The sequence below is a fragment of the Diabrotica undecimpunctata genome, unplaced genomic scaffold, assembly GCF_040954645.1.
Source record: "Diabrotica undecimpunctata isolate CICGRU unplaced genomic scaffold, icDiaUnde3 ctg00001764.1, whole genome shotgun sequence".
In the NCBI taxonomy this organism is placed as follows: domain Eukaryota; kingdom Metazoa; phylum Arthropoda; class Insecta; order Coleoptera; family Chrysomelidae; genus Diabrotica; species Diabrotica undecimpunctata.
This window is the reverse complement of record NW_027312723.1, coordinates 364-12,867: the sequence shown is the minus strand read 5'-3', so window position 1 is coordinate 12,867 and position 12,504 is coordinate 364. Positions and strand designations below refer to the sequence as shown.

Sequence of the window (12,504 nt, the reverse complement as noted above, 5' to 3'; positions counted from 1 at the left end):
GATGAGATCTGTTGATGACATTAAAAGAATAGCCGGAACAAATTAGAAATATGTTGCTCAGGATAGAGACCGATGGAAGGAGTTGGGAGAGGCCTATATCCAAACATGGACGACAGAAGGCTAAGAAGAAGAAGATTACTGTTAAGATGTGTCTGTTTTAGTTTTACCTATGCTGTGGGCATATTCTTTTCAACCCAGGAATATCCTTCTTTGGATCTCGTAGTTTTATAGATATTAATTTCTATCTCGTATCCGGGTATATATTTGTTTACTATTTGTATTTTCGATTGAGCTACCTTATAGGTACACTTGATAAATACAAATTTTGTAACTTTTTATAAAATGTGTCTGATATAGGAACAAATCGTCAGCAAAGTATAAACGGTCCAATCTGTATTCATACGTTTATTCTTAACGGTTTTCCAGTGGAGTGTCTTAAAATCACTTTTCTTGGATGATTTTAAGGAATTCTGGTGACACTGTATTGCATTGCCTGGCACTTCTTTCTAATTTAGTACACTGTTATCTAACAAACATTCAGGAAGGGTACAGCAGATCCTGCACTAGCGTTTCTGAACTCCTTTCAGGTCACTATAGCTTCGTTTAGATTCGTAAGTACAAAGGACAACTTTAGGTGTGTAGTATGCGCAAGAATACAATCTTTTTTGACATATATTTGCGTTGGATTTCTCTATTTTATAACCTACTTAAACGCTTATTAATCATTCCCGTATGTTGTATCTAAAATTCATTAAGACGATCGCTTAATTAAACACTGGTTACCTACATAGTTCAGATAATCGTAATAAATTACTTCTGTTTGTATATAAATCGTGTTATAACAACAAGTACGACATACTTAGATAAAAACCATAAAATTGATAGAAATGTTTACATATCCGCCCAATTATATTGGCACGATTAATTATGATATTAAGTGGAAGAGATGATATAGCTCGTTAGTAGTGAAGTTAATGAACTTAATGGCGATGACGAAGCATTACAGTCATTTTTGTGACATTACTAGGGCACTGTCATCCCATAAATGTATAAATTAGTTAATAAATATAAATGGTACAACTAGTAATAAATCAGTTCTAATTTCTTACATTTTCTTTGAACACATTACAGAGTCGGTTATTATCCTATCTATATTTATAAATAGATAGGACTAAATAAGGTGAATAAATGTACACAAAATTATATTCTAAACAAAATCAGCATTCTAACTAAATTCTAAATTAAACTAATCTTCTTCTTCTTCAAGTTCCTTTTCCTATCGGAGGTTGGAAATCATCATCGCTATCTTAATTGTATTGGCCGCGCTTCTGAATAATTCTAATGAGCTGCAACCGAACCACTCTCTCAAATTTCTTAACCAGGATATTTTGCGTCGTCCTGGGTTTCTCTTCTCTTGTATCTTCCCTTGCATAATTAATCTAAGTAATACGTACTTCTCGCCCCTCATTATATGACCCAGATATTGAATCTTTCTAATTTTAACAGTTTTTATGACTTCACATTCTTTCTTCATTCTTTGTAACACCTCTATATTAGTTACTTTTTCAGTCCACGATATTCTGTGGATTCTCCTGTAGCCCTCTCCACATCTCAAAGGATGTGGTGCTACAGGAGATCAATATTCTACAATCAATTCAATCTTCTACAAAATAAAAAAATAGCCACTAAAACAGCTGATGTAGGGCAGTGGCGCACCTAGAATTTTCCTGTGGGGGGGTTGGGTTGGGTACAGAATTTGTTTTTCATGCTACCTCCATTTTGAGTTCTTAAAATTTGTGAGTTACATTGTCGGAATAGTGCCCTGGGGGGAGTTTAACCCCCAAAACCCCCCGTGGGTGCGCCACTGTAAGATAATAAAATTGACCCAGAATATTCAATGTTAATGTCGTCTTTGAACGATACACAAATATTAGACTTCTGCTTCCGCAGACGTATAACATTTTGAATAAGTTATGGTAGTTTTTCTTAACTTCATAACATTCTTCTTTTCGATACTGGTGTTGTAAGTTTAACTTGAAGTTTGCATTCGAGTACCTACGTGTTCCATGCGTAAATACTGAATGGATAATAATAGGTACACACTGGATAACGCTAAATGAACTAGCACATACTGGCAGTCAGATAATGCTTAGGATCTCCTAACGAAATAACAATTTCAACATCTTCTTCTTCTTCCCCCTCCTCTTTATAAGTAATTATGCTTGTTCATTGGGGGACTAATACTCTATGGAAGGTTGTCCCTCCATCTTTTGCACGGTCGTTCGATACTTCTTCTGCCGATTGGTGACGTATCTCTTGCTATTTTGACCACACGGGTCTCCCCCTTCTGCTTATGTGGTTATTCCATTCTTTTTTTTTCTATTTAGTGTCCATTCGTTTATACACTGTACGTTACATTTTCTTCTAATGTCTTCACTTCTCTTTCGATCTCTCAGCGTATTTCCTGCAATTCTTCTCAGTACTCTCATTTCTACCGTTTCCAGTAGCCTTTGTGTTGTGGCTGTGTGGGATCTTGTTTTTGAGGCATATTTCATTATTGGTCTTACACTGGCTTTATAAATTCTTGACTTCAGTGTTAATGTGTCTGTTTCGCCATATGATGGTATAAGGCATCCTGCCAGTCTGCTTTTTGTACCTGATCTCCCACTTCTTTGTCCAGGTCTCCATAGCTGGACATTGTAATTTCAAGGTATATTATTTCCATTTCTTGTTTAATACCATCAATTTTTATTTTACATCTGATTCGTTCTTTGCCGATTACTATTGTTTAAGTTTTTTAAGATGAGATTGTCATATTAAAATCTTTTGCTCTTATGTTAAATCTGTGGACCAGTCTGTGCAGATTATCTCCATCAATAATGCGCCGTCTGTATAACAGGGTATTTTCACTTCTTTGTTTCTCATTCTGTATCCTCTTCCTTTGTTAACGCTTTTGATAATTTCACCATGATTAAATTGAAGAGAATAGGGCTCAATGAGAATAGGCCGAGCATAATATGACGAATAAAATAAACTGTCCTTGTAAGCTCCTTACAATCCATACCCATCGAACCTGTAGTCCGAATCAGCCACATCAACGTAGAAGGCATAAGCTATGCTTAAAACTAGTTTCTACATCTTTTTCGATTTTTTTGGGTTTCGATTATATAATCATTCATCCAATACATGTAAAGTTCTGCGCGTCTTACTGTAGGCAATGAACAACCAGGGATAAACTTCTGTTTACTACTTTGGTATTTCGGTGGTAATAATCAATGATTACCTTTTTCATCTTTTTTCTTCTTTCTGTACTACAGTGAGAGAAAATGTTACATACATAGGGATTTTACGGACATAAATTTTCACATGTTACGATATTTCCAGTTTTTCCTGAATTTATTTGTTTGTAATTTTCACAAGTTAAATTTTTTTTTTTATAAATCTATTTGAAAGAATTTGATAAATTAATTAATTATTTTTATAACTTTATCGGAGGGTTTATATAAAATACTATGTAAAGATATTGGACTCTTTATTCCTTCTTCTAATAGTTCTAAATACAGATCCATGTCTTTGTATTTGTTTATGAGACATTCAAAGAAGACTTATTTTATAGAGATAACAAGGAGTTGTGCAATGTCAACTTCGTAAACGATTAATATTTGTTACAGTATTCCTACCCATATTCCTACATTTGGTGTATCATGGTTTTATGGGGAAATCACACTGCAATTTACAATAGTTTGAATCTTCTTTAGTTTGGGAATGCCACTTATTGTAAAAGTGCGTTAAAATGTCTATTTTATTAATACAAAAGATATATGTACCAATATTTTTAATATCATATGGTACTCTTAATTCTCTCCCAATATTCGCCAACATATCCGCTACCTCATGACCTTTAATCCCCCGATGTCTTGTTACCCATTCTATTCCGATTGAGAATCCCATGTTATTAGCTTCTACCAGTTTCTACCAACTATTAAAAAATGTCAACCTTGACTTACAACCACCATTAACAGTGGAAATATAAAAATAGTGATATAAACGGTAATGTTTTAGTAAAATGGGCAGAAGATTATTAAAAAGTTATACCTTTTGTTTGATGCGAAAGATCGACCAACCTTTAATCAGCAGCCCAGAGACGGGAATACAACCCCGACCTATACTTTTTCTCGACCGACTACAGAAACCGACCTTTGGGGGCTTTACACGAAACGTTCTAACTGATTTCCCACACAGCCAACATCATCCAGTGATAATAGAAATAGGGATGCAAATTCTCTTAATCTGATCCATCCCACGTCCAAGATGGAATTTTAAAAATGCCAACTAGAATGGTTTCTCTACTTCTTCTTCTTCTTTAGGTACCGTCTCCTCTAAGGAGGTTGGTAATCATCACAGCTATTTTCACTTTTGAGATTGCAGCTCTGAACAAGTCGACGGAACTGCAATTATACCACTTTCTCAGATTGTTGAGCCAGGAGATGCGTCTTCTTTCAATACTTCGTTTTACCTGTATTTTTCCCTGCATTATGGTTTGTAGCAACACATATTTATCCCCTCTCATAACGTGGCCGAGATACGTGGTTTCTCTACCGACCTGGATAAATGCCTGGGGTGGATAACACCTAATACCAAAAAACCACAACAGATCTGTTGGTGCTGTGTTAAGAATAGCCAAGAAACACATACCAAGAAGAGGATATCGCATATAAAACATCCCTGGTTGGTCACAAAATAGCGAGGAATTATTATACTAAAGCTTTCTTGAAACTGGCGATAAAGAAATAGCTGATGAACTACTTCACAGCCTGGATGCCGCTAGGAGCTTAAAGTGGACCGGCGCAGTAAAAAGTCTTAACTTAGACATGAAGCAGGCAAGCATGGTCATTATTAAGAAAACTAGGGAGTGGTGCATGGTCATTATTAAGAAAACTAGGGAGTGGTGCTTCTACAAAAGGCCAAAATCCAGATGCCGTAGCATAGCCATATTATAAACATCCAGGGCACAAAAAGGAAAAGTACTCACAATCTACGTGAAGAAAAAACTGAAAATTTTAAAACATGAAGCCACAGATACGCAACGTTCCCATCCCTTCTCTTTAGCGGAAAACCGATAAGATCTCTTAAAGACGTTATCAGCAAAAGCACCAGGATTTGATAATATTCACCCTGAATTTCTGATAAATTCTAGCAAGTGTAAAAATTGTTTATAATCAAAATACAGTTGTTTATACTTAAAAAATTACAATCCTTTGCAATCAACTTTTGCAATGTTTGAAATGGTTTTGTGTTCATTTTTTAAAGTTTTGATAGAATAACTCTCACTGTTGCTTATGGCATTAGCAGAATCCATTATAAGATTCTTTTTTTCTGACTTTATTATTGCAAAACAAGTTGGACTAAAAAATTTAAATTACTTTTTCACCTCTTCTCCAGCGAAGACATATCAGAGGCTCTTAACGACGGTAAGCCAGCAAGGACCAAGATCTGATAATATTCTCCCTGAATTTCTGATAAATTGTGGCAAGTTTACAAAAGTTTGGCTCAATTTTCACAGACATCATGCAAACTGCAAATATCCCAAAAAAACTTCTACGATAATAGCCATACTAAAGCCCGGCAAACCTGCCGACAACCCAAAAAACTATAGACCATTGCGCTCCGTCTATTACCTAGAAACTGCTAGAGACGTTTATATGTAATTGTCACTCACCGCATACACCGAAGCGTGGTTCTAAAAAACACGTAAAACTTCAGCAGCATTTATTGATCTCACAACGGCTCACGATACAATATGGAGAGAGTGTCTTATATACAAAATTTTTTGTACGATCCCATGTAAACCAATTGCACTCCTAATATAGATATACTTAACATGCTCAACGACCGTGATTTAAGTAGTGATGGGCACTGATATCAACTCACTAAAGAAACTTAAAAATGATCTACTATAAGGGACAGTGCTCTCTCCACTACTATTTATCTTATACTTAGCAGATATGCTAGAAACACAATCAAGATAGCCGACGACTGGGTCCTTACTACCAGCTGCAGTACACTAGAAACATCTGAAGACGGCAGACCTAAATATCCTGAGCAAATACTTCCGCAAGTGGAAACTACAACCAAATGCTTACAAAACAGAGGTTAGTTGCTTCCACCTGAACAATAAACTTGCCGGAAAGGAACTCAAAATACTGTTCGAAAATGCCACTCTTACTTACAACAAAATACAGAGGTACCGGGGCGTAACATTAGTAGACAGGACGCTGTATTTTTAAGAGCATTTAATAGAAACTGCCCAAAAGTAGGGTACAAGAAACAATAACTATTGTGGCACAACAACCCTATAAGTATGGTAAAGACAATGTGTATTTAAATTTAAGTTAAAATTATGTTGGCATGGGATCCTTGGATCCTCTATCTGACAATTTCTTAGCTGTAGAACCTGTGCTAATCTTCAAGCAAAGAAATTAAGACATCAACTTTTTCCAAGAATTCCAATTGCTGTAGGTTAGGGTTTTATATATTTTTATATATAAGTAAAAACATTCTAATATCTTTTTTTCCAGAATATTTTTTTGGCTTCCGACAGTTTTTATTTCCTCTTCTAAAAGTAAAAGTAAAAACCAAACTAATAAAACCCTATTTAGTTCTTATTTTCAAGTTTTCAAAATTTCGCTTAATACTTTAGACTCTTTCGTATTTGAAAAGTTTTTTTATATATAATTATTCAACAATATTGTTAACACCATATTTTTATTTCAGAAGGAACCAGCTAGAATCCGTCCGGTGAAAATACACCAACTAAGAAGGTTCCTGATAAATCATCCCGTACTACAACTACAGAAAAGTAAGAATAATATTTATTTCATTATACAATAAAGTTCAAACCAAACAGTATTGCTTGTAGGTGAATTCTGTTATGTAGTATAGGCAACACACTTAACAGCGCACCGTATTAGTAGCTGCCGCATAAGTAGCGTACGAGAGATGGTATTTATTTAATTGAAAGCAACTGTACAGTGTGTTGCCTATATAAGTGGAGTATTACAATGTGTATACAGAGTTGTTTATCATCTGGTGTGGGGGTATAGCTCAGTGGTAGAGCATTCGACTGCAGATCGAGAGGTCCCCGGTTCAAACCCGGGTGCCCCCTCAACTTTTTTTTTATATTTTTAAATTGAATTTTATAATAATAATGTTTTAGATATTTTAAATATTTTTCAATATTTTACTAGTAAGATTAAGAACATAAATATATAAATAACTATTAAATCCAGATATGGTGGTGTTGAATAACAGATTTTTTTTTGGTAAACACCGCATCCGGTAATTCGTTTTGATTCATTTTTCTTAACTGATTTTCTAATATTTCAGATTTAATTATGTGTATATTATCATAATGTTACTTGTTTTTCTGCTTCTTTCTATTAGAGATTCGTTTGTATTCATATAATTTCTATGACCTCCATTGCTTTTGTATTTCCTTTGTCACTGTTTAAGGCCGTATTTGATAACGACATTAATTACACAGGTCACATGAATTTTGAGTCTGAGTTCTGTACCTCTGATGTTAATTACTTATGTCTAACTAAAGAACGAAAAATAATTTTTATCTAATAAAGTTTGTTTTTATACTAACCAGAACGAAATTTCAAATTTTATGAAAAAGCTCTATTTTTTAACTTAAATTATATTTAAAAATACAAAAAAGAATACAAAAAAAAAAACTTAAAAATGAATAGTTTTGATATTTCTTTTGTTTAAGCAAGAACTGTCTAGTATGGGCCCCCAAAAGTAGTCACCCATCATGTTCTCATTATATTGTTCTTGATACCGTTGTTCGAAGTTCATTAGATCTTGGTGAAAGGGTTCCCCTTGCTCTTCAAGTAAGCATGTAGCATGTGCATTAAGAGACATTCTGCAACCCACGACTTTAAAGCTATCAAGCATATTAGAAAGAAGCGTTTTGTAATTGTCAGCCGTTTTTCGTGGATACGCAGGAGCTGTAGAAATATTTGACTGTCCATTATTTTCCTTATTTGTGGACCGATTAAAATACCAGCCTTAATTTTATTCGGGAAAAATGATTTTAAATATAGAAAGGCCTCAGAATCTTGACGAAGAACCTTTAAGAACTGCTTCATGAGACTTAATTTTGTGTGCAATGGAGGCATTAAAACATGATGGGGCTCCTTCTTCTTCTTTAGGTGCCGTGTTCGTATTTAGAGTTTGGCCATCATCATGTTTACAATTTCCTGAAACCGTTCTCTATCGGCTGCTGCGCGAAATAATTCTTCTACTGTGGAACCACACCATTGTCTAATATTACGCAGCCATGAAAGTTTCTTTCGAGCAATCCATCTCTTTCTCTCCACTTTTCCTTGTATTATAAGCCGAAGTAAGATGGTATTTGGTCCTCTAATTAAATGGCCGAAGTATTCTGCTTTTCTTCCCTTTATGATGTTTGTGAGCAAGCGTTCTGAATTATCATTTTAAAAACATCTTTATTGGAAGCGTGCGAAACCCATGATATGTTTAGGATCCATCGATAGCACCACATTCGATTGCTTCTAATTTAATAAGCGTTGTAGTTTTTAATGTCCATGTCTCACAACCATATAATAGGGTAGAGCACACGTAACATTTCAGGATGGGGCTCCACAATTGGTTTATTTTTAATGTTGTGTTGTCCTATTTGAAACTCGCTCTGTTGAGGCCATGAGTGCTGCTGACAGTGAAGTGAATCGGCCCTACTATCCCATAAGCAAAGGTAACACCGATATTTAGTGTATCTGGCTTGCATTCCCACCATAAAACTATTTTGAAATCCCTTATTACTGGCCAAGCAAATTCCAAGCTAATATTTGTACTTTAAGTTTTAATTTGTAAATTAAACTGATTTTGCAGTTTTTACATGAGAAATGAGCCCATATTTATCTTGACTTCGTACAGGTAAGTTTAAAATAAGCTTCACAGGCTTCACAGAGTTTAATATTTGATGTCAAACAAAATTTTTTGGCTCTCACTTTAATGAATTCCCCGCAAATATAGCAAAAAGAGTCCACGTCATTTTTACACTTTCGGGAATACATTTTTAGGCCTCGCGAGTGTCATTCTGCCACTTTAACGGTTCACACCCACAGTCCCCCCTCAGCCATCTCTTGCATCTTAAGTGCAACGGCTCCTCAAAAAATCTGCCAAAATACCGTAGATTTATTTTTCATTTATAAATGTACAAATACAAACTTTATTATTTATAGAGTTTTTGCTTAATTTTCGATGTATACAAATAGACAATATTTACTAAATAACAGACTTAAATTTTTTTTTGTTGACATCTATTATTTGTTATTTTGTACCGTGCCTACTACTCTGGGAAAAGAAAAATTTCGGTTGTTGAATGTGTTACCTACGTGAGCCCGTTTCAATTTAGTTGAAGAGAAATAAATATAAAGACTTAAATTTATATTCTTCAATATAAAGACAATCAATTTATTCTTAATAAATCAATCTATAATCAATTATATACACGGACGACCGGTTTCGCATACTACAATTTACTATGCATCCCCAACATCTTTTACTATGTGTGATACAAAGAGTATTCTTAAATGTATGTGGAGCCATACTTAAAGCTCCGTTATGGCTAGCTGAAACCTGGCGGTCATCGGCTTTACTGCACTATTGACAAATATTGGGATGTTCTTAAGGAGAAGACTTATATTAACAACCAGGATTGAAATTGGAACTATTAATGTAATTGTTTTTTTAAAAGTACTGTGATGTTATATTATTAAAGGTTATTTATATTACACGACGTGGGGATATCTCCCGATCTGCAGAACTTAGCTCACAGATAGATTTATCAACATTGCGAGGTAACTCTATTATGACCACGGAGGGAGTGCCGCAGGACTCGGTCCTGGGACCATTGTACAATAAGATTTTTTGGAGAACGATATGGGCATTGGTGTACCGGCAATAGCATATGTGGACGATCTGGTGGTACTTGTGAAGCACAACGAAAACTGGTTAATCATGCATAGAGGGAACCGAGCCCTCAACAAAATGAATAAGTGAACGGGGACTTCATGCTGGCGGCTAAGAAGACTGATGTTATGATCCTCAAGGGTCCGAGGGCCAGAGATTAAACGGTTTTTATTTTGCAGGGAGAAAGAATCATACCTACCAAAAAAGTAAAGTAGTTGGGAGTAATTCTACATAAAAGGCAAACTTTTGTTGAGTACGTTAAATTCGTCGTTCGTTGTCCAGGAGAACAAGACTGCGGCGCTGAAAAACATTATACCCAACGTGAGAATGTTCATGGAAGCGGTCTACTCTACTGTATTCTACGCAGCAATGATATGGCAACACGTGCTTAACAATCAGAAATATAGGATAATTCCAGAGAAAGCCCAAAGAAAAGCACTACTTAGCGTAGCATGCACATACAGAACAGCATCAACGGTGGCCGTACAAGTGATCGAGGGTGTGTTTGCCCATTCACCTTTTGGTGAAGGAAAGGGCATAATCCTACGAGAAGGATGAGCAGGAAAAAATATTAGTTAGGAACAAGACCATAAGGGAGTGGCAGGAAGAATGGACAAATAAGTATAGGGAGTAGTACCTGGACTGGGGTATTAATTCTAAATATCGCAGAATGGATGAAGTTCGGTGACATAGACACTAACTACGTTTTCACCCAGTTCGAGGACAGAAACGAATTATACAGGAAGGTAGGTAGAGTAAGTGCAAACAACATAATGTCGGTAGCAATAAGGTGAAAGACCGAATACAAGGCAATGGAGGAGTCGGTAACGCGAGATGTCAGAAGGAAGAAAATCAGAGAGGGCTCTGCAGTTAGAATAGAATAGAATAGAAATATGCTTTATTGTTACTGAAAATTGTACAATTTTATGGACAAAGCTTATCATCATGCAATCACTTCTGTCCACTGCTGGACATAGGTCTCTCCCATTTTTCGCCACTCTTCACGGTTTTGTGCTTCTTGTTACCATTTCTTGAATATTGCTGCGTTTGTCTTCTCGTGGGCGCCAGTCAATTAGTTTTCTGGTCCATCTTGTGTCTTTCAGTCTCGCTATGTGACCTGCCCAATTCCATTTCAGCTTAATAGTAGAGAAAATATGGGAATTTCAAATAAAAGATGGCGGCCAGTTGGATGGCTGGTATGTGGCGTTGAGGCCGTAGAAGTAGCCTCTGGGATGTAGGGGGTGATGTACAAGAAATATAAGTATGAAAGAAGTACACCCTATCGTGATAGGGTTGAAAAAAAGGGTGAGAAGTAGAAAATACGCAATATTGTTGTAATAATATTGTTGGAATGAATAATTTGCTGACAGAGTTGGTTAGGTGGCGTTGGGGCCTGTGTAGATGTACAAGAAAGCCTCCCCTGACGTCAGAGGGGGGTGTGTGTTCGAAATGGTAAAGAAGAAGCGGTGAAAAGATGAGTAAAGGAAATTTTATGGTGTTATGTAGATATTTAGTAACAAAATATGATAAATGGGGAAATTAGGCAATGCAGATACGTCGTATATATTGGTCATTAGCAAGCTAAAAAGCAACGATTTAATTTTTTAGTATTAAATAAAATTTAATTTTATTCATATAAAGAAACGAATTTTTGCAATTTAAACCATCAACTAGATACGCCCACTTTCTGATAACGCGTAAAAGTATATACAGTTTTAGAATTAAGAGAAAATGATAATTTCATTTTATTCGAACGAATGTTTTGTAATTTAAAACCATCAACTGAATACACCCACATTCCGATAATGCGTTAATGTATATAGTTTTAGAATTTGGAGAAAATTATTATGATTCTTGCTTACACGAAATTTAAATTAATACGTACATACTATTTAACACATAAGTATTTTATTATTAGAAACAGGTCAGGACTAACGAAAATTTCAAACAAATATAAAATTACTATATATTTATTCGTTATGTTAAACGTGTGTCATTTCATCAATGTCTTCCATACGGTGTAGATTAGAAAAGTTTTACGAAAAAATACAAAAGTTAAAAGCCGATATACAGTGGTACGAAGATAGAACTGCAATTGAAAAACGATTTGCAGACCTACATTTGTCAGAAAGGAAATTACCAACAACAACACAATACCCGTTAAACAGAATTCAACCGACAAGATGCCTCAATTAACAACCTCATTCATCATCCTCACAGCTATTGTTAACAATGTCCTTTATACAAACGTTCCAAACAATGTTAAGAACCTAGCGATATGTTTTAACGATGTAAAAACTGATTGCAATCGAACTGAATGGGCTCTAATGGATCATAATGTGGTAAATTATGGACAGCTTCCAGTATTTTTTAAAAAGATACCAAAGTCAGGAGGAACATTCTACAAGATCATCCTAATATCTCCAAATAACACCGAAAGTGATTCAGAATGGTACAAAACTAATAATGATGTCGTCGGGAAATATGGTTCATCGATTATAC

At 35.3% G+C, this 12,504-nt stretch overlaps 1 non-coding gene across 1 annotated transcript; it reads left to right on the top strand.

Annotated features, from left to right (window-relative positions):
• Nucleotides 1–7,093: 7,093 nt before the first annotated feature.
• Nucleotides 7,094–7,165, top strand: TRNAC-GCA (transfer RNA cysteine (anticodon GCA)). Its single transcript has one exon. It is a non-coding gene; the product is annotated as a tRNA-Cys (tRNA).
• The last annotated feature ends 5,339 nt before the right edge of the window (nucleotides 7,166–12,504 follow it).